We start from the raw sequence: 23012 nt of genomic DNA, 5'->3' as shown, positions 1-23012 counted from the left end.
CGGATGATTGCTTGCCCTCGTGTACACTCACAATTTTAAGTGACGATTTCTTTTATGACGGAACCCTGGACTTGCGCTGTACCAAAACTACGGTCTGGTACTTTGGTACAATACATAAACGACCTAGTAAATTGTGGGATTACCTGCAGTATTGGTAAGCACTCGTAGAGACAGAAAAGTAAGTGAATGCATACGAGAAAACTGCGAGCCGAGGACAACTCTTTGTTTTTTGTTTGTTTTTCACATAATTAGAACCGCACATCCTTACAAAACTCAAATTGCGTTTAAGTAACAGAAGTTAGTTGATCGCATTACTTCAGCGCTTTTATGTAACCAAAGCAATTAGTTTGATACACGGATAGTTTATATGCTACTAACACGTGCGAAAGTTGTTTATGAATAACAGAAGTATGTTTTATAAAAACTCAAGGAAATATTGAAGCGATGTTTGATATACGCACATAAAAACAAGTTTTGCATCACCACGGGTTCCCAGAACTCCTGAAGATAGACGTTGACTGTGGATATTGTATCACAGATACAGTCCCTTTGACTGTTCAGAGATGTCAGTAAACCCGCCCAAAGATGTAAACAACAATGTATGAGTAGAGCCCATTAGACGGAGGGGGTCCGACAGCAAATCAGTTCTCGTCATTCCACCAGGAAGGAGGTAGACGTCTCGTGTTGTCTGTAGTTCAACCATGCCTAGACGGTCAATACCGTGGTTCGATCGCATCCGCATCGTTACTTCGTGCCAGGAAGGACTCTCAACAAGGGAAGTGTCCAGGCGTCTCGGAGTGAACCAAAGCGATGTTGTTCGGACATGGAGGAAATACAGAGAGACAGGAACAGCCGATGACATGCCTCGCTCAGGCCACCCAAGGGTTACTGCTGCAGTGAATGACCGCTACCTACGGACTATGTCTTGGAGGAACCCTGACAGCAACGCCACCATGCTGAATAATACCTTTCGTGCAGCCACAGGACGTAATGTTACGACTCAAACTGTGCGCAATAGGCTGCATGATGCGCAACTTCACTCCCGACGTCCATAGCGAGGTCCATCTTTGCAACCACGACACCATGCAGTGCGGTGCGGTGGGCCCAACAACAGGCTGAATGGACCACTCAGGGTTGGCATCACATTCTCTTCACCGATGAGTGTCGCATATGCCTTCAACCAGACAATCGTCGGAGACGTGTTTGGAGGCAACCCGGTAAGGCTGAACGCCTTTGACACACTGTCCAGCGAGTGCAGCAAGGTGGAAGTTCCCTGCTGTTTGGGGGCGGCATTATGTGGGGCCGACGTATGCCGCTGGTAGTCATGGAAGGCCCCATAGCGGCTGTACGATACGTGAATGTCATCATCCGACCGACAGTGCAACCATATCGGCAGCACGTTGGCGAGGCATCCGTCTTCATAGGCGAAAATTCGCTACCCCATCGTGCACATCCTGTGAATGACTTCCTTCAGGATAACGACACCGCTCAACTAGAGTGTCCAGCACGTTCTCCAGACATGAACCCTATCGAACATGCCTAAAATAGATTGAAAAGGGCTGTTTATGGACGACGTGACCAACCAACCACTCTGAGACAATCTGAATTAACAGTGCACTGATGAACGTCTGGATAGCATGCCACGACGAACACAGGCATGCATCATTGCAAGAGGACGTGCTACTGGGTATTAGAAGTACCGGTGTGTACAGAAATCTGGACCACCACCTCAGAAGATCTCGCTATATGGTGGTACAACATGCAATGTGTGGTTTTCATGAGCAATAAAAAGGGCGGAAATGATGTTTATGTTGATCTCTTTTTCAATTTTCTGTACAGATTCCGGACCCAGGTAATGCAAAACATTTTTTGGTGTGTGTATTTTTGTTTTGCGTGTTTTTAAATTTTACATTTATTTGAGGAAACTGGGTATTTTTTGTTTCAATGTACTACCGCCCAATAGGAGTACAAGTAATGTGGTTGATATCCTAACTGACCAAGGCTACTAGGAATATTACCGTAGACTACGCTTATTTATTGTACTCCGCGGTAGCCTGTGGTAGTTATGCAGTTCTAGCAGTTCCGTAAGTTTATAGTGTGACTGGCTAGTGCGTAACATGGCGGGAAATCAAATTTCAGCCACCGCCATTTTTTCTGTGTATTACTAGAGTACACAATACGATCAAAACATGCAGCTACAAACGTGTATCCGATACTAAGTATATTCAAGAGACATGGCTGCAGAACTTGTGCTTGTCCCATAAGCCTAGCGGCTTCCGCGTTTCGACGGTAAACATCCACGAGGCTGCTAGTGCACAGTGTGTTTAATAATACTGCTCTGTTGGGATTGCCAGGCCAAGGGGTACACCACTAGCTGTTTCCGTGGTCGCTCTGGAAAATATGCCATCGTGCTTGGGTGCTGGAGTTATGGTCACACAGCCAATCGGTTATAACTTCATCCAACCTCTCCACCCAGTGAGAAACTGAAGTGTGTTAATGAATTTTCTTCCTTGGCGTGATAGTCTAGTAGTGTGTTCAGGACAGCTACTGCCAAGTTTGAGAAGCTGGTGTCAGGTATTGCCAGAAATTAAACTGTGATTATGTGACGTGGGTCGTGTTTTGTTACTTAATTTGGGAAACGCGTTTACCGTGAACGACAAGTTAGTTAGTAGTTGGTTCATTACGTGCTCAGCAGATCGTAGTCACGGTATACGATAATACGTGCAATATGTCAAATGAAAAAAATAGTTATATGGCTACTTATGGCTAATTGTTGGTCATATATACGTTGTTTCTCTATGAATAATAATTAAATAATTTATATTACAGAGTAGCTAACCGAATTTAGGGCACTCTCTTCGAGTTGAAGACTGCCTATCTAAAGGCTTCCGGAGGCAACAATATTTTTATTCTCAATATATCATAAAATTATCGACCGAAAATAAAAATTTAAAATACTGTCATAATCTACTCATTAAGAGGCATAATGTAATGTTAAAGTTCTAAGGGGGGTAGGACGTCAAACGGGCCGACTTGGAGCAGGAGAGTCACCACAGGACATTTTAATTTCTACTGTCTATACTTTTACAAATAAATTCATAAAACTTTGTCACCATGACCAGGAAGGATTGAGGACTCACACTCATCGCAGTGGAAGTTAAAAAACGTAGCAAAATACCTTTTTATACATGTGAAATTTCATTACTTTTTCAGTTATTACTGGCTGCAATTGTTGCTATGGGTACACTTTTCTTCCTAAGTAAAAGAGATTCTTCGATGAATTTTTCATAGCATACAAACAGTAGTTTGTACCGAAGTTAGAGTCATTAAAGGGTAAATCAGATGATTGTTCCTTCTTGTTTTAAACATGAAAATATCTCTGTTTTTCTCAAACTAAAATGGACTCTTGATATAAGATTGAGGCTGTGGTTAATGTTGTCACCTACTGAAAGAGATGCCCCCAAGAATTACGTTTGTGAATCTACATGTACGTCTACACTGAGGTAACAAAAGTTAGAGGACAGAGATACGCACATATGCAGATGGCGGTAGTATCACTAAACAAGGCGTAAAAGGGCAGTGCATTGGTGGAGCTGTCATTTGTACTCAGGTGAGTCATGTGAACCCGTTTCGACATGGTTATGGCTGCACGGGGTGGGAATTGATAGACTTTGAATGCGGAAAGGTAATTGGAGCTAGATGCATTGAACATTCCACTTCGGAAATCGTTAAGGAATGTTCTGATATCCACAATGTCAAGAGTGTGCCGAGAATATCAAATTTCAGGCATTACCTCTCACCACAGCAACGCAGTGGCCGACGGCCTTCATTTAACGACAGAGAGCAGCAGCGCTTGCGTCGAGTTGTCAGTGCTAACAGACAAGGAACACTGCGTGAAGGGCGTACGACGAACGCCTCCGTGACGACAGTGCGGCGAAATTTGGCGTTAACGAGCTCGACAGCAGACGACCGAAGCGAATGCCTTTGCTAAAAGAACGACACCGTCTGCGGTACCCCTCCTCTACTCGTGATCATACCAGTTGGGCCCTAGACGACTGCCGGCCGCTGTGACCGAGCGGTTCTAGGCGCTTAAGTCTGGAACCGCGCTGCTGCTATGGTCGCAGGTTAGAATCCTGCCTCGGGCGTGGATGTGTGTGATGTCCTTAGTTTAGTTAGGTTTAAGTAGTTCTAAGTCTAGCGGACTTATGACCTCAGATGTTAAGTCCCATAGTGCTTAGAGCCATTTGAACCAACCTAGACGACTATAGTCGTGACCCGGCCAGATGAGTCCCAATTTCAGTTGGTAAGAGTGTTGGTTCGCGTGTGGCGCAGACCCCATGAAACCATGGAGGCAGGTTATCAACAAGGTGCCGTGCACCCTGGTGGTGGCTCCATAATGGTGTGGGCTGTATTTACATCCAATGTACTAGATCCTCTGTTCGAAATGAACCTTGTGGAGATCATCTGAAACCATTCATGTACTTCATATTCCCAAACAACGAAGGAATTTTTAGGGATGACAATTCGCCATTTCAACAGGCCACATTTGTTCGCGATTCCGTCTGGACAGTTCGAACAGATGATTTGGCCACTTAGGTCGCCCGACATGAATCCAATCGAACATTCATGCTACATTACCGAGAGGTCAGTTCGTGCACGAAATTCTGCATCGGCAACACTTTCACAATTATGAACGGCTATAGGGGCAGCTTGCCTCAATATTTCTGCAGCGGATTTCCAACGATTTGTTGAATCCATGCCACGTCGAGTTGCCGCACTTCTCTGGGCAAAAGGAGGTCCAGCTTGATATTGGGAGGCGTTCCATGACTTTCTTCACTCCAGTGTATGCTTCGCAAGCCGCAACGTGTGTTGTGGGTGGAAGGACGGAGGCAGGGAGCATAGGTTAAATGGGAGGGTCTTAATTTGTTAAAATGCTTAAACAGTGCCGTCTCCAACCTGGATCGAAGAGTGGTTGGATGACGCGCAAGATTTAGAAATGAGGTGGAGTTTCCAGAGCTATTCGGGAGCTTTGCGAGGCAAAAACATGTTTCTGTAATATACAATAGTGAAAGCAACTATTTCAACCATGAACGCCATTTCAGTTTTCTTTTATTCGCTCTCGGCCATGCCGGTTACCTATGAATCAACGAGTCTCCTAAAGAAACCCTGATGACTTTGGCGCATCAGAGGTTTCAGAATGACTCCTCCTGCACACCGGTTCTGTGCGTAAATTCGGCCCTGCTTCTGGCCACCGTATTTCTACATCTACATGACTACCGTGCAATTTACTGTTAAGTGCCTGGTAGAGGGTTCATCGCACCACTTTCACAGTATTTCACTACCGTTCCACTTTCTAACAGCGCCGCGCGGAGTGGACGCGCGGTTTGAGGCGCCATGTCGCGGATTGCACGGCCCCTCCCACCGGAGGTTCGAGTCCTCGCTCGGGCATGGGTGTATGTGTGTGTGTGTTGTCCTGAGCGTAAGTTAGTTTAAAGTAGTGTGTAAGTCTAGGGACCGATGATCTCAGCAGTTTGGCCCCTTAGGAATTCACACACATTTGAACATTTCTAACAGCGCGCCATAGAAACAAATATCTTTCCGTGCGAGCTTTGATTTCTCGTATTTTATCAAATGACCATTTCTCCCCATGTAAGTGTGTGTCAATGAAATATTATGGCATTCGAAGAACGTTGGAAATTGAAATTTCGTGAAAAGATCTCGTCGCAACGAAAAATGCCTTTGTTTTAATGAGTGCCACCCTAAGCGCTTACATTATCCGTGACACACTTTCCCCTATTTCGTGATAATACAGAACGAGTTGTCCTTCTTTGATTGTTCAGACATCCTCCGCCAATACAATCTGTTAAGGATCCCTTGCCGTGCAGCAGAACTCTATCAGAAGACGAACAAACGTGGTTTAGTCAGTCTCTAGTAGACCTGTTGCATCTTCTGAGAATCGTGTGGTGTGCCTCCCAGACGATATTATCTATGTCATCGTTGCAATTTAAGCTGTTCGTAATTGTAATTACAAGGTATTTATTTCGACTGAAAGCCTTCAGATTTTTGTGATTTATCACGTAACTTAAAATTGAACCAATTCCTTTTAGTACTCACTTGGATGACCTCGCTCTTTTAATTATTTAGGATCAATTGCCCCTTTTCACATCTTGTCTAAATCATTTTTCAGTTGATTTTGATCTTATGATGACTTCACGAGACGGTAAATGACAGCATCATCTCAAAACAGTCTAACAAGGCTGCTTAGATTGTCTGCTAAATCGTTTATATAAATTAGGAACAGCAGTGGACCTGTAACACCTCCTTGTTGTACACTAGACATCACTTCTGTTTTACTCGATTACTTTCAGTAAATAACTGCGTGCTGTGACCTTTTTAACAGGAAATTTCGAATCCACTCGCACAACTGAGATGATACCTCTCAGACATGCAGTTTGATTGCTAGTCGCTTGTGAAGAACAGTATCAAAAGCCATTTGCAACTCTAGAAATATGGAATCAATTTGAGAGCCCCTGCTGACAGGACTCATTACTTAGTGAGAATAAATCGTTATCTGTGCTGTACAAGAGCGATATTTTCTGAATGCGTGCTGACTCAACAGGTCGTTTCCTTCGAGGTAATGTTCGAACATAGCGTATGTTCCAAAATCCTACTGCAAATCGACATCAATGATATGGGTCTACAATTCATCACCTTCCTTTCTTGAATACTGTTGTGAATCATGAAAGTTTCCCGTCTTTAGGCACGAATTTTTCGAAGAGTTGATTAGCATGCAGCTATTGTATAGGCATACTTCAAAAGGAACCTAACTGGTATATAATCTGGACTGGAGGCCTTGCCTATATTAAGTCATTTAAGCTGATTCGCTACACCGACGATATCTACGTCTAAGTTACTTACGGTGTCAGCTGTTTTTGACTCGTATTCCGGACTATCTACTTCGTCTTATATGGTGAAGCAATTTCGGAAAACTGTGCTTAGAAACTCTGCTTTAGTGACACTGTCAACCGTGAAATTACCACTCCTATCGCACAGTGAGGATATCGATTGTAGTGCAAGATATTTTCCTTGGGAAAGGTCACGGGCGATTTCCTACCCTATCCTTCTGCTCCGGCTCTAAATGACCCAGCAGTCGTTGGGACTTTAAGCCCTAATCTTCCTTCCTTCTTTCCTTCATTCCTCCCGCCGAGTAAACGATCCCGCGTTGAAACTCGTCATTCTTCGTTGCCTGTCCCTATCTTTCCTCTTAATCGTACCTGCAATAAGCCCCAGACATGTGAAGACGAATCAAGAAGCAGCGGAACAAGCGTTTTGTAAGTCACTTCTTTTGTAGATTAAATACTACAACTCTTTGCGATTATCCCACTGACCATCAGTGTGGCATATGCGATTTGTACTTTTCGTTTTAGGAGGTCATTCCACTTTAGGTCGCTTTAAAAGATTTCTACTGCGTATTTTATGGTAGTTACTGTTTCCAATGATTTGTCGTGAGTAGTATAACGTGAACGGTAATGGAGCTGCGTGAATAAAGCGGCAAACCACCTCTAAAACCACCCAGTTTGGCAACACTCGGTGCCATTCACGCTCTTTTGTTAACCATATTAAACAATCTGCGTCTCAGAAAGTTCGACTTCAATTCAGCCTCGTGGCTGCTGTAGCGCCCTCGATAACCCTTAGGTGGTGTTCGTCGACCTACAGGCGCTAGGATCAAAAAGTATCGAACTTCCTTGCACCTGCATTTGTAACGCACTGAACAACTGTGAATGTGTGTTGCCGAACTCGCACTCTTGGGGGGGCCATTTTTCGTTTTATTCACGAAGATGTTAATATTGCACTTCATTGTGATCACTCCGCAGGAGAGCACGAAATAGTAGAGCTGAAAAAGCATAAGCACGCTTTACTGGTTGGGATCACGTTCACATTTGGTCGAATGGTTTTGAACGCTTCCTAGTGATTGCAACCTCTATGCCAGAGCAAAAATTGTGGCCGCACTACGCTCCAAAGGGGTCAGATCACTTTCAATTACCCCGCGACGTCAGTGTAGGCCCGAAATGGACAGGCGGTGACAGCAATGTCGAGCGTTTTTAAGAGCGTCGTCGTGGTGCTCAACGCACTGCGAACTGAGGTTTCTCAACCACTAAATGTGTGGGAATCAACGCCCCAAGCCAAGGGGTGATTACACTGATGCTCTATAAGCCACCACATGAGGGTTTTTCCTGTTGATTCCCGTACGGAATCCGCGTGAGTTCAACTCTGTGTACCACGGTTCTGACCTCCATCGCAGAGGCATCAAAAGAAGGGGTGAAAATGGGTACGAGGGGGTGTAACGACCTTCCCATCTTGTGACACGTCCACAGTGGCGTTGGGAAATATTGTGGTGAGATTTAGTGCTAATGTGTCACAATTATTCTACCTTAAATGGAAATGCCGTGTGGTTAGGGCCCCCCGTCGGGTAGACCGTTCTCCTGGTGCAAGTCTTTCGAGTTGACGCCACTTCGGGAACTTGCGTGTCGATGGGAATGAAATGATGATAAGGCCAACACAACACCAAGTCCCTAAGCGGAGAAAATCTCCGACCCAGCCAGGAATCGAACCCGGGCCGTTAGGTATGACATTCCGTCGCGCTGACCACTCACCTACCAGGGGCGGACATCCTACCTTACATGGCACACGAATTTCTGATCTGCAACCTTTTTTGCCGCATGTGTCGACATCTTGCTTTTTGAAGGGTCGACAGGCCAGAGGTTGACGTCGCGGCTGCACGATTTTGTACCATTACAGAGGAGGGTGGTAGGCACCTTTGAGCCAGATTCAAGATTTCTAGGTCACAGTAGGAGACAGTTACGGGATTTCGAGAAAGTGACCCTTTAATTTTCTCCACAGTGTATTTAACAATCCACAGATGACGTATCATGACATATAATCACACGATATACGTCTTGAATAAATTTTCTACAGTCTTAGTTGAACACCAGTAAGTCCTTCACCCCTATTCGATACAGAAACGAACTACTGTGTATGATCACTTTAGAAATGAGTTAATGTGTCTGTGGATGCTAACTGCAAATTGTGTTGCAAATGGATCTGATAATAAAGAAGTAACAAATTAAAACGTCATGTTTGATGCGAAAATGTAATAAGTGATAAACTTTTTTCCGCTCATTATTTTGTTGGAGACGCCAGCGAGAAAAAACTTCGGAAAGGTTTCAAATTATGTGTGTGGTTTGTTGTAAGTTGTTAAATGTCCTCATGCTCAAATAATAGATGTAATAATCCTGATAATCTGCGTGCAGCAAGTTACACTGTCCCATGACATGTACACAGTTCTAACTTCAATAACTGACTTACTGTGTTAAATTTATAACGTATGATTATACCTCTTAATGAGTAGGTTATAAAAATAATTTAAATTTTAATTTTGGTAAATTATTATATGAAATACTGGAAACCAAATATTCGTTGCGTTGGAGGCCGTCAAATCGACAAGCTACAATTCAAACGGGGTGGCCTTGTGACCGTTTTAGCCGTTTACTTACATAGATATGATGGATTTGTTATATAAATAGAGTCGGCCGGAGTGGCAGAGCTCTTCTAGGCGCTACAGTGTAGAACTGCGCGCCCGCTACGGTCGCACGTTCAAATCCTGCCTCGGGCATGGATGTGTGTGATGTCCTTAGGTTAGTTAGGTTTTAGTAATTCTAAGTTCTAGGGGACTGGTGACCTTAGATGTTACGTCCCATATTGCTCAGAGCCATTTGGACCATAAATAAATAGAAATCAGTAAGCGCTACAAAAAATTACTCGTGGTCGTCGTGAATGATAAATACTCTTTCAAACCAAGAAAAACCTAGACGGCCGGCACACAAAATCAGTTTTCATAAAAAACAACTGGCGTTATGCGTTGTTTGGCACAATGTTCCAACAGGAGCCTTTATTGGCAACTACATCGATCATATAAGTTGTAAATGTCTGCGTGACGAATGATTCTTTACATAGTTTCTAATCGAGCACAAATGTCAGCTCTATTGGCTACTGGACTAACTATACGGATTAATCAACTATGGGATCCAAGAATGATATGGCGGAAGAATGAGCAAACCTAGTATTTGGTGTCTGTCGAGTTGGAAGGAGAAGATTTTCGTCATCACAGCGGATATACGGTACTATTCCCGAGTAACCACAAGGGTGTCTCCACGAAAGCGTCCACTTCGGCTATGATAAATTGTTTGACGTAAAGGTCGTTGAAAGTACTAGTAACTGCGAAGAGCCATACGGCAAAAATAACAAAATGGCAACGCATGACACTACATCTTCTGACCGAATGGCACGATTCCGCTTGAAGTAATTTGTGAGACGGAACTGCAGTTCCGAAAACTTCCGCCGAAGTTATCATGATCCATCATTGTTTTTGTGGATATAGTTTTTACATTTAATAATTGCCTATAACAGCTTCCAAACTTTGGCTGTCACCAAAAAAAATTGCATGCTAACCCACTATAATTAGTTACTGACACAACAACAAAAATATTTAAATTCTTCTTGTGTATTTTTATAAAATTTTTTGTTTAAATTAATTCACGTAAATTTCAAATTATGTAGAAATCTGCAATTGTAAACTGTTGTAGTTCTAGCAATAGAAATGTGTAGGGGTATGTCAAAGAGCATGATAATGTAAAAGTTGCAAAATCCCTCCGCGATCAGTATCGATAGTTATGAATCATTGAATCGGGGAAGCGCAGATAACGTGGAAGGAGCGAAAAGTTAGAGAACGCACCAGAACACTCGAAAAGACAAAGCCACAGTCTCAAGTGGGCAGTCAATGAAAAGTGGTGTAGTGACCGTAGTCGCTCTGCGAAGTCACAACTTCGAGTATAAAGGGTTAACAGACACTGTCTGAAACACGTGTAAAGGTTTTGCAGGGTAGGTTGTGCTGAGAAATAATTGTCAAGAAAAAATCCTATATAATGTGCCATTTCCCAATTAATTATCATTGGAGTTAGTCAGGCAGGCCTTTTACGTGTGCAAATTCAAGGGTCTGCCAGATACAGTTAGTGTCATTTGTTCTCCAGTATAGATGATAGATCACGAGACTGCTCAGCTTTTGGCTCGGGTTCGGTTCTTACTACCGTCCCACGTCCAGTTTTTGTATCAATCTCTCGTTCGGTGTTACGAAATCAAATGGAGAACATGTTTAGCGACACAGTCTCCGGCGCGCTGCTTGAATTTGGCCACTTTGCAAGAAAATATAAAGCACTGCGATAACTCTGAAGCGTACACATATTTCAATTGACACAGTATTGGATTTAGCACAGAAAACAGTATTTGTTTTTCCTCTCATTTTAAGACACCATAACGGCTTCCCGAGTTAGTCAGTTCCTATGACTGATTACGCAAGGTTTGTAACTAGATTTTGGCACAGTCAAGTCTTCCAAGATAAATAATTTCAACATATTTAGGAGCATTAAACTTTTAAGTGGATGGTTTACTGATAAATATTGACTTCAATTTTACCTGTGTCTACTCCAATGCCATAAACTGTACTAAAGTAGTAGTAGAAGAAGAAGAAGAAGATGATGATGATGATGAAGAAGGATAAGTAGGTAGGAAGTGATGCTGTTTTTTAGTGGCAAATCTGTAGAATTTTCGTCACAGGGGTTAGTTACTGTAGATAAGAAACAGATCAGGTGTATTTAATCTTTTCTTTATCCTGAAGTAATCAACTGTATTACTTTTCTTTTATTGAGCAAAGGGGCCGTTTATTTAAATGAATGAGATTTATTAATTAATCAAATCAAGTGTACATACAAATCATTCGACTGAGATTTAGAGAAAAACAGATCAGTGTCACACCCTGAACAGCAGGAAGCGAGTGATGTGTTTAGAATGGATTTGAATGACATGTCAACTAGAGAAAAGAGCTGCTAGACTTTTCTTTGATCATCAGGATTAATTCCAAAGTTGAGACTTTCTATTATAGGAGAGCTATGATAGGAACGGTAGAACGTGTATAAAACATTCACCGCATCTATCTCCTTTACGTTCAGGACGCAAACTTCAAATAATTTGATTTTCTCTTTATGATATTTGTTTTGATTTCCGCTCTTGATTTCTGCGCCTTGTTTGTAAACTTTTAAGGAAAACATATGCATGAACGCCGGAAATAATCGGTCACACAAGAACATTTACATTATTGTTAGATGAAAGCAATATAAGTATACTTTACCAGTAAATGTAGCTGTCTGGTACTAATTCCGAATTGTCACCGCGCTGGTCACACTAACCTGAAACGAAGGGAAACATTTCGTAAGACATTATAACCTACACAAAAAAATTGCACAGCAGTAAACAGTGTCATGTAAAATTACTGTTGACATGTACGTATATGCATGCGGCTATTGAAAGAAGTACGCTACACAAAAGTTACAAAAAATCTTAAAGATTTCTGATTTTATTAAAATATTTTTAAAGACGAATGAATTGGCACCACTTATTTATATAGTCTTCCTAATTCCCGGTGCATTCTCCCTCGTCGAAATTTATTTAAGTATGTCCATCGTTCCATTATCAATTATGATGGAAGACTTCATTGCTCCTCTGCATAAAAAAGTTAAATAGTCGTCATCCGATCATCGCGGAGCGCTGTAAATACGGGTCATGCAAACAAGACTGCGTTGTTCCCAATACCAGAAAGCACACACACACACACAAGTAACTTTATTTACACCGATTGGGAACACTGTTTTATGTTAGACTTAATGGCGCCAGTAATCTACGAGTATGCCTCATGACAGCAGGCAACTTAGCACTAGTTGTACAAAAGGCGGATACCAGACTGGGATTGATTTACAGGAATCCTGAGGAAGCGTAAACACCAACGAAGTAGATGATTTACAGAGCCCTCTTTCGAATGATTCTTGAGTACTGTGCTTCTGTCTAGAGCCTCATAGAAAGGATCCAAGGCAGAGTGGGGAATTGCATCACAGGGTTCATTTCCAACAGTTTAATATTACATATTCCATTCTCGTAAACACTATCGGTCCCTATATTGCCTATACAAGCATTCTTCGTTGGTAGATCTGTCTTACGATAGATCTTGACAGGATGCTGTCCACTTCCCCTTAATCTGCTTCTAACTTCGTCCATTTTTGATGTTATCCAGAACTTGAAGTCTTCTTTTTCTTCTTCTTATGCTACTACTACTACTACTACTACTACTGCCGGTTTTCCCTAACTCTTGCCATTGATGATTCTTCGTTGCAGGCAACTTCATGTAAATATATGCCCCAGCCATGAGGTTTCCATTATTTTTATCGTTTCCACTCGCACCCTCTCTGGTTACTTCTGTTTCAGCATGTCGGGCCTAGTGGCCTAGCAGTGCCGATACGGAAGCTCAGCATATTCGGTCAGATGTCTGGCCAATCTCTGTAATAAAAACACTCAATAAAGTTCTCATTGATGGAATCTGAGAGATGTCACGTGACATCCGCTCAAAATCGCTAACGACAAACGATGAGGAAGCAGACCGGAAGACAAGCGGTAAAACTTGTTACTGGAATTCGATAGGTCTCGGGACAGAATCCCTCACGGAAAATGGATTTTTCGTTCTGCACATTAATCTAACACTGACATGTCAACGATCTGTAGATGCGCCAAAAACGACACGTACCTTAAAATGGTTCAAATGGGACATAACATCTGAGGCCATCAGTCCCCTAGACTTAGAACTACTTAAACCTAACTAACCTAAGGACAGCACACACATCCATGCCCGAGGCAGGATTCGAACCTGCGACCGTAGCAGCAGCACGGTTCCGGAATAAAGCCCCTAGAACCGCTCGGCCACAGTGGCCAGCACACTTGCCTCGGATTCCACGTTAAACATTAGGTCATCTTCCCCGGTTGGATAACTGGGGTTGTTTAGGCACACGCAAGTCGCCGAAATGACGTCCATTAGGAAGACGTGCACCAGGGTTTTGAGCCACATGAAATTACGCACACACAAAAAAAAATTTGCATCACTTTGCTGCTAAATTCGTGCCCCCATGCCAGAGAAAACAAAAGTTGGCTCTGAGCCATGCGTATACATTCATTTGCAATGTGACCTAGAATGTAACGTGTTTACGACAACACCACGATGAGAACGCGAGTTATCATCCATCAGATGAAATTGCCACAAAAATGTTGGCGATACGGTCTCACTGTTGGATATAGAATCTCGTCCCTGTACCGTAACGTAGTGAGGTTGCTTTCAACAACAACGACAGGTCTACGGTAGCCCCATGTAATGCCACCACAGAGTATAACTCGACCACCACCTTGTTTCACATGTGAGACGCAGTGCTGGAGGCGTTCGATATTATCGGGTTGTCTCCAAACATGTTGTCTGCTACTATGAGGGCGCGAACAAATCCGAATTCCGTCCAGAAACAAAAACCGACAGCAATCCTAGGGAGTGCACTCTGCATGATTTCTTGCGCATCTGTAACGAAGTTCACAGTGTTGTGGCATACGACATGGTCCTTGGAAATGGGAATGCTCATCCTGCAATCGTCTCCTAACGGTTTTATGCTTTTACATGTTGTCCTGCAGTCTTTTCTAACACCGAAATCAGATATGGAGCACTCAACTCACGCTTCCTTTGATCCAAAAGTCGTCGATATTGACCATCCTAAGCACCTGTCGAATGTGGACGAATAAATCCTCAGCACTACCTGACAACTGGAACTGATTCCATGTCCGCACCACGTCACTTTGCCTCCGGCGCACACGTCGAGCGACTTGCCTGATTAACAAACCTTCTTTTCGTAATATCATTTTGCGCACCCGAACATTGATCGTGACTGTCCTCCGTAGCATGATGGATGTTCACTCTACTGTTCCACGAACGTCTCTAATACGTCTCTATTGGTGTTTTTCTTTCATCTGAAATGCTGCAAACCATTCGAGAGCGGTGCTCTACCCGTAAGTAGCGCTCTTGGTAACTCTGTTTATGTTTACAAACATCATGGGTGACCTTCCGATTGGTACACGAAGTCATCTGCACGACGTATCGGGGTGGTAAAAAACTTCTGTTGATGTGTGTATTATTGTTATTCTCCTCATTCATACTTCAGGACTGCCCAAGTATTTTTGTCTCTTTGTTTTTTTGCTTCCCGTGATTCGCTGATATACCATACTATACTGTAGACAAAATACTTCAACAATTTGTCTCTTTTTTCTATTTGTCTTCTCTTTTCCGTCAGCAAACATTTCACCTTTTACAAAGAGAAGCTACCCGTAGATACTATCCTCCTCCTTTCCCCCACGGGGCCTACATTTTCTGTCAACAAATGTCCAAATCATACAAGAGAGTGTACTTGTTCCAAAATGTTTCCTTTCTGTGACATTTTGATGAAAAACTCTATGCAAGATAACCGACAATACTTCACAGGTAACTGAACATTGGCTTCGTTACCCAGTCGTGAAGATTATATTTATCTGCGACGCGGCGATTAAGCACCTCCTCTTGAATTCCTTAATACTATAGTGGAGGTCAGTATAAAGGCTGGATTCCTACGAAAGTAATAGTACAATATCTGATGCATATATGCATCGAATTTATTGTAAAAGCAGTAGATACATGTAAGACAAACAATCATGATGGAATTACGTAATTTCTTCTATAATACGACTACCAAAGTAAGGTGTTTGCATTGCCTGGTATAGAGGCACTTACTGTTCTGTTGTTATACTGCACTGTTAGTACTTTGTCCCACCTCCGTTCTTCCTATTTATCTCGAACGTCTCTGCGGCATTGATTTGGTTAGTGTTTGTAGTTCTTGCAGTGAATTTGTCACCCACTCTTCTCGTATCGCTCTATTCTGCCCAAATTACCTTCCGCTGCGATAAACACGCATTGAACGTATTGCACAAAGACTTTACACGGGGTTCAGATCCGGGTTACGTGCAGGCCAGGGAAAGACATCAGTATCTTCGTCTTTAAATCAATTTTTGATTGTAAGAGAACGCCGGCCGAAGTGGCCGTGCGGTTAAAGGCGCTGCAGTCTGGAACCGCAAGACCGCTACGATCGCAGGTTCGAATCCTGCCTCGGGCATGGATGTTTGTGATGTCCTTAGGTTAGTTAGGTTTAACTAGTTCTAAGTTCTAGGGGACTAATGACCTCAGTAGTTGAGTCCCATAGTGCTCAGAGCCATTTGAACCAACCATTGTAAGAGAACCATACACAGACGCATTACCTCGTTGAAACATTAGACTTTCGCCCCCTATATCCTCGTACATTCAGATCAGTTCTGTCTAAAGCATAGCAATGTACAGGTTAGAGTTCATTTTACTGTTCAGCCAAGCAGTACATAATTTACCTTTAACGCAGATGACTGTCTAATCGTAAAACTGACACCACCAAAAGTTTTGCTCATTCTTACCTGTTGCTGTGTTCTCAGAGAATGCCAATAATTTTAAAATCCATTGTACACAGCCAAGTTAAACTTCTCCTATCACTGAGGACCACTTTATCCCATTCTGAAGACCATAACCTATGTTTTTCAGCAAGCTCCAATCTAGCCTATTCATCTCCGGGTCTTACAGCGGGCTTCTACAACCTTTTCTTGATTTCAAGATGTTTGTCATTTGACAAAATTTGTCATACACGTCTGGCAGTTACTGGCAATTGTAGATCAGCAAGTTGAGAAGAACAACGGTTTGCGGCGCTTGCTTTGCCCAAAAGAAATCATTTACATTCCACTGATAATTTTCTACTTTGCCCATATTTTCCGTTCTGTTCGTATAGTGTGCCCAATCCAGCGAAATTATCAATCACTGCATTTAAACTGCTCAGCTTCTTGGCGATTGGGCGACTAATGAGTCCCATTTCCTTGTAGAGTTTTGCTTTGTCATCATATTATACCTGTTTTCCGCGTGGCATTGTCACAATCGTGGTTTATGTACACAACAGACACTGTCACTAATGGTGTCTGTTTCCTATCTGTAGTGAAGGCACTTTCGTCGCACTAACACCGCATAGAGCCCACTGCCTTTTTAAAGAGTTCCACGCTTTACCATCTGAATCATCGATGTCTTATTAAATGCGGTACCACTTGACTGCATTTGTCGGTATAATGATTCTGAAACTATTGCATATATACCGTGCACAACTATTCCAACCGACAATGTTACTTTTCCTGTAAACACCAAGCCTCTACTGGTTTCCAGTAATGTAGTAAAGGAGTGTCACGCAGTTATTTTGAAGTATGTATATCTCCACTAATATATACTTATTTATTGAAATATTTCTACTAACAGTTAATGTAAGCTAATAGATGACTGCAGATCGTAACCAGCGCAGCATGCATTTACTTATGTTGTTTCTGGCCTCAACAGTGGTACCACCATTTTACCAGAGCCTCGTGTGAGTAGTTCATGTACGTGATTGTTAGTTACAGGCACTGGCTAACGACGGTCAACATGTGTGAGTGCACTGATGGAGGCTAGTTTACAGTCTGCGGGTTGAGCGCGACAGACTGCAAACACAAGGGGCCCGGGTTCTATCCCCGGCCGGGTCGGAGATTTCCTCGCTCGGTGACTTGGTGTTGTGTCTACCTTATTTCCGTGTCGTCATAACTGACACCAAAATTGCCTGTTTGGCACCACATGACAAGTCCAGTTGACAGCCTAGTAACTTCATACCAGATTATGGCTTGAACCTAATGAATCATCTGAGTTGTCGTAACAGACAGTCATATCGCATTCCCACTGTTGAGATGGCTGTATGGACACGTCTCGAAAGCCAGCATTTTTATTTTTTTTAAAAAAGGTTAATTACAAGACATTCGGTTGTGGAAGCCATTTGCTTAAATCAGTATCACGAATCTAGATTCGTTTATGAACGTAGCTACAGCGACGCCAGTGTTCACTTCACTTACGTCCTTTTGTGAATGCCGGAGTCGTCTCCAAAATAATGTACGAGTAGTGGTGGAGTTAGTACTTGTCTGCATGAAATCGGTACTTAAGAAAGGAAATGAAATACGTTACGATTAGTGAGTGGATAAAAAAGGAGACGTCAGCTCTGTTGCTCAGCGACGGTGGTAAAATAACATTGTGGAAGACCCGAGAAGTTACATAATCGTAAAATAAAGACTTTTTTAACAGTGGCGCTTGATGTTTAAGAAATACCAAGGTGAGTCAATAAATAAGTCTCAAACGCCAGAATGCGCCATATCGTTTTAAATTTCGCGCCTATACGTATCTAGAAGCTGGCTGCACACGTCGCGTGGAAGATAGCAGATATACAGTATTTCGCCACGGCCAATTACTAATTATCTGCAGTCAGACAAAGATGACAGGTGTCGTGTGAGTGTGTACCCGACTTCAACAACGCGGTTTCTGTGACCCTAGTGACTGTCCGCAGAAAAAAAATCACAAGTAAGGAGCGTCTTGAGCATCTTGATTATTCCGTGTTATGCCACATTGTTTCCTCGTTAAGGGTATTTCGCTACCCTCAAGACACATCGGTCTTGTGGGTTGCAGCAATTTAAGGAACTAAATAAAGTTGTAATAAGCCGAGAGGTCTCTCGGTAAATGCGAACACTGCAACAAGAATTCTGTCCTGCGAGCTTCTGGGATAAGTGAAATAAATTTCAGACTAGTAAACACGGCTCTTATCACAGTTTGCGACTTATTTATTGACACACTCTTATTTATCAGCTGTGAGGTACTATCTTATTACAAACTTTGCGCTTTTGTTTCTTCATTTTTTAATCCCTTTCCAAATTTATCCTTTGTTCCCTCTACTAGTTGCTTAACGTTCGATTTACGCATCTATTGTTTTTCTATACTTCAGTGAACTCTTCTGAACGCCTTTCCCCAGTCAAGAAAACAGATGTGCATATTTATTTTAACTTCAAGCAGTCATTTCCCTATCATTCTCAAACATGCAATAGAATATTTTGTTCCTTTATCTTCCCTGATTTTAATATGATGCTCAATTGCGTCTTCTTCAATGATTTATTTCTAGTTTGCGGTTACGAGTACTAAAATCATACGTATTGCCTGTTGGCTTTCGTCTCAGGGTATTAGGCCGACATTCGTTTAACGATTCTTCAGACATCCCGCCAGCACGAGTGGCTGACATCCTCAATGATTCACCCCCCATTGCTGATGGCTGAGAGCAACCGAGCTCTTGGCCGAAGGTTATAGTGTACTCTTCGCAGTAACGTCAGCCGGGAAGTCTGTTGGTCGTTATCACTCCTAGGCTGTTTTCTGCAACGATCGTTTGTCGTAGCACAGGAATCAAGGATCTGTTTATCTTGAGCTACCCGTTTCTCTTGTTAAAACTACTGCATTCTTTATGAGTTTTAATGGCTTCCCTGGAAATGGAAATGTCGTATGACTAGGGCCTGCCCTGTGGGGTAGACCGTTCGCCGGGTGCAAGTTTTCAATTTGACGCCACTTCGGCGACTTGCGCGGCGATGGGGATGATATGATGATGATTAGGACAACACAACATCCAGTCCCTGAGCGGAGAAAATCTCCGACCCAGCCAGGAATCGAACCCGGGCCATGAGGATTGACATTCTATCGCGCTGACCACTCAGCCACCGGGGGCGGACAATGGCTTCACTGAACAAACATATCATAAACTCGACAGTAGTTGTAACCAAAGCAGAAGAAAACCTCAATATAAACGGAGCCGCGATTTCTGTGCTGCAACGAATGACACTTGCAAGTCTGTTACCAGATGTCCCGGTTTCCGACGGACGTTTAGGGGTGTCACGCATCTCGCGCATGGCTCTTGCGTGATGCCAAAAGTCTGTATTTTGGTGGGCGGTTGGGCACCGTTTACAGTTTGAAATATAATGCCTAATCGCCTTAAAACTGGTCGTGTACAAGATAGCTCCAAAATGAGATTCTGGAGGCGTCGATCGGGGTAACCAAGAAAGTTTATAAAGGCTCTATAGTATTTTTTTCTTTACTTTCCTGTTGAAATAAAATTTAGTTTTATTTTTGGAGTACAAATAATAGTATGACTGTTGAATATGTTACCTACAATAACAAAAGAAGTTCTTGGGCTTAAAAATTATGGTCGTAAAAACTGTATCAGTTAAACTTCGGCGGAACAGGGTGAGTAACAGGATGATTTTTGTAAAATCAATATTCATCTTTTGTCTGACTACCTTCCTCTGTCACTTTGCTCTTCATACTTCTGCCTCTTGACCTTGCACTGTTAAAATATACATATTGATATAAGATTCTGTAAGTGAAAGTACCACCCCCCCTCCTCCCCATGAACCATGAACCTGGCCGTTGGTGGGGAGGCTTGCGTGCCTCAGCGATACAGATAGCCGTACCGTAGGTGCAACCACAACGGAGGGGTATCTGTTGAGAGGCCAGACAAACGTGTGGTTCCTGAAGAGGGGCAGCAGCCTTTCCAGCAGTTGTAGGGGCAACAGTCTGGATGATTGACTCATCTGGCCTTGTAACACTAACCAAACGGCCTTGCTGTTGTGGTACTGCGAACGGCTGAAAGCAAGGGTAAACTACAGCCGTAATTTTTCCCGAGGGCATGCAGCTTTACTGTATGTTTAAATCCCGGGTAAAATATTCCAGAGGTAAAATAGTCCCCCATTTGGATCTCCGGCCGGGGACTACTCAGGAGGACGTCGTTATAAGGAGAAAGACAACTGGCGTTCTACGGGTCGGAGCGTGGTATGTCAGATTCCTTAATCGGGCAGGTAGGTTAGAAAATTTAAAAAGGGAATGGATAGGTTAAAGTTAGGTATAGTGGGAATTATCGAGGTTCGGTGGCAGGAGGAACAAGACTTTTCGTCAGGTGAATACAGGGCTATAAATAAAAAATCAAATAGGGGTAATGTAGGAGTAGGTTTAATAATGAATAAAATATATGAGTGCGGGTAAGCTACTACAAACAGCATAGAGAACGCCTTGTAGTTTATATCCAACTAGCTCAGCAGATGACGAAGACATTGATGGAATGAATGATGAGGTAAAAGAAATTATTCAGATAGTGAAGGAAGACGAAAATTTAATAGTCATGGGTGACTCGAATTCGATAGTAGGAAAAGAGAGAAATGGAAACGTAGTAGGTGAATATGGATTGGGGGGTAAGAAATGAAAGAGGAAGCCGCCTCGTAAAATTTTGCACAGAGCATAACTTAATCATAGCTAACACTTGGTTCAACAGTCATGAAAGAAGGTTGTACATGTGGAAGAAGCCTGGAGGTACTGAAAGATTTCAGATAGATTATATGATGGTAAGACACAGATTTAGTAACCAGGTTTTAAATTGTAAGACATTTCCAGGGGCAGATGTGAACTCTGACCACAATCTATTGGTTATGAACTGTAGATTAAAACTGAAGAAACTGCAAAAAGGTGGGAATTTAAGTAGGTGGGACCTGGATAAACTGACTAAACCAGAGGTTGTACAGAGTTTCAGAAAGAGCATAAGGGAACAATTGACAGGAATGGGGGAAAGAAATACAGTAGAAGAAGAATGGGTAGCTTTGAGGGGTGAAGTAGTGAAGGCAGCAGACGATCAAGTTGGTAAAAAGACGAGGGCTAGTAGAAATCATTGGGTAACAGAAGAAATATTGAATTTAATTGATGAGAGGAGAAAATATAAAAATGGAGTAAATGAAGCAGGCAAAAAGGAATACAAACGTCTCAAAAATGAGATTGACAGGAAGTGCAAAATAGCTAAGCAGGGATGGCTAGAGGACAAATGTAAGGATGTAGAGGCTTATCTCACTAGGGGTAAGATAGATACTGCCTACAGGAAAGTTAGAGAGAACTTTGGTGAAAAGAGAACCACTTGCATGAATATCAAAATCTCAGATGGAAACCCAGTTCTAAGCAAAGAGGGGAAAGCAGAAAGGTGGAAGGAGTATATAGAGGGTCTATACAAGGGCGATATACTTGAGGACAATATTATGCATATGGAAGAGTATGAAGATGAAATGGGAGATATGATACTGCGTGAAGAGTTTGACAGAGCACTGAAAGAGCTAAGTCGAAACAAGGCCCCAGGAGTAGACAACATTCCATTAGAACTACTAACAGCCTTGGGAGAGCCAATCTTGACAAAACTCTACCATCTGGTGAGCAAGATACATGAGACAGGCGAAATACCCTCAGACTTCAAGATGAATATAATAATTCCAATCCCAAAGAAAGCAGATGTTGACAGATGTGAAAATTACCGAACTATCAGTTTAATAAGTCACGGCTGCAAAATACTAACATAAATTCTTTACAGACGAATGGAAATACTGGTAGAAGCCGACCTCGGGGAAGGTCAGGTTGGATTCCGTAGAAATATTTGAACACGTTAGGCAATACTGACACTACGACTTATCTTAGAAGAAAGATTAAGGAAAGGCAAACCTACGTTTCTAGCATTTGTAGACTTAGAGAAAGCTTTTGACAATGTTGACTGGAATACTCTCTTTCAAATTCTGAAGGTGGCAGGGGTAAAATACAGGGAGCGAAGGCTATTAACAATTTGTACAGATACCGGACGCCAGTTATAAGAGTCGAAGGACATGAAAGAGAAGCAGTGGTTGGGAAGGGAGTGAGACAGGGTTTTAGCCTCTCCCCGATATTATTCAATCTCTATATTGAGCAAGCAGTAAAGGAAACAAAAGAAAAATTCGGAGTAGGTATTAAAATCCATGGAGAAGAAATTAAAACTTTGAGGTTCGCCGATGATATTGTAATTCTGTCAGAGACCGCAAAGGACTTGGAAGAGCAGTTGAACGGAATGGACAGTGTCTTGAAAGGAGGATATAAGATGAACATCAACAAAGACAAAACAAGGATAATGGAATGTAATCGAATTAAGTCGGGTGATGCTGAGGAAATTAGATTAGGAAATGAGACACTTAAAGTAGTAAAGAAGTTTTGCTATTTGGGAAAAACAATAACTGATGATGGTCGAAGTAGAGAGGATATAAAATGTAGACTGGCAACGGCAAGGAAA

General features: G+C 42.5%; 1 protein-coding gene across 1 annotated transcript in view; it reads right to left on the bottom strand.

Moving 5' to 3' along the window:
• LOC124712377 overlaps positions 1-12285 on the bottom strand; it is a 395369-nt gene extending 383084 nt beyond the window's left edge. The window contains exon 1 of the mRNA XM_047242672.1: positions 12242-12285. The gene's annotated coding sequence lies outside the window, so the exon portion shown is untranslated. The remainder of the gene's footprint in view (positions 1-12241) is intronic.
• Between the last annotated feature and the right edge of the window lie 10727 nt (positions 12286-23012).

The sequence above is a fragment of the Schistocerca piceifrons genome, chromosome 8, assembly GCF_021461385.2.
Source record: "Schistocerca piceifrons isolate TAMUIC-IGC-003096 chromosome 8, iqSchPice1.1, whole genome shotgun sequence".
Taxonomy (NCBI): Eukaryota; Metazoa; Arthropoda; class Insecta; order Orthoptera; family Acrididae; genus Schistocerca; species Schistocerca piceifrons.
The sequence above is the reverse complement of the archived record's forward strand: the minus strand, read 5'-3'. Positions and strand labels throughout refer to the sequence as shown.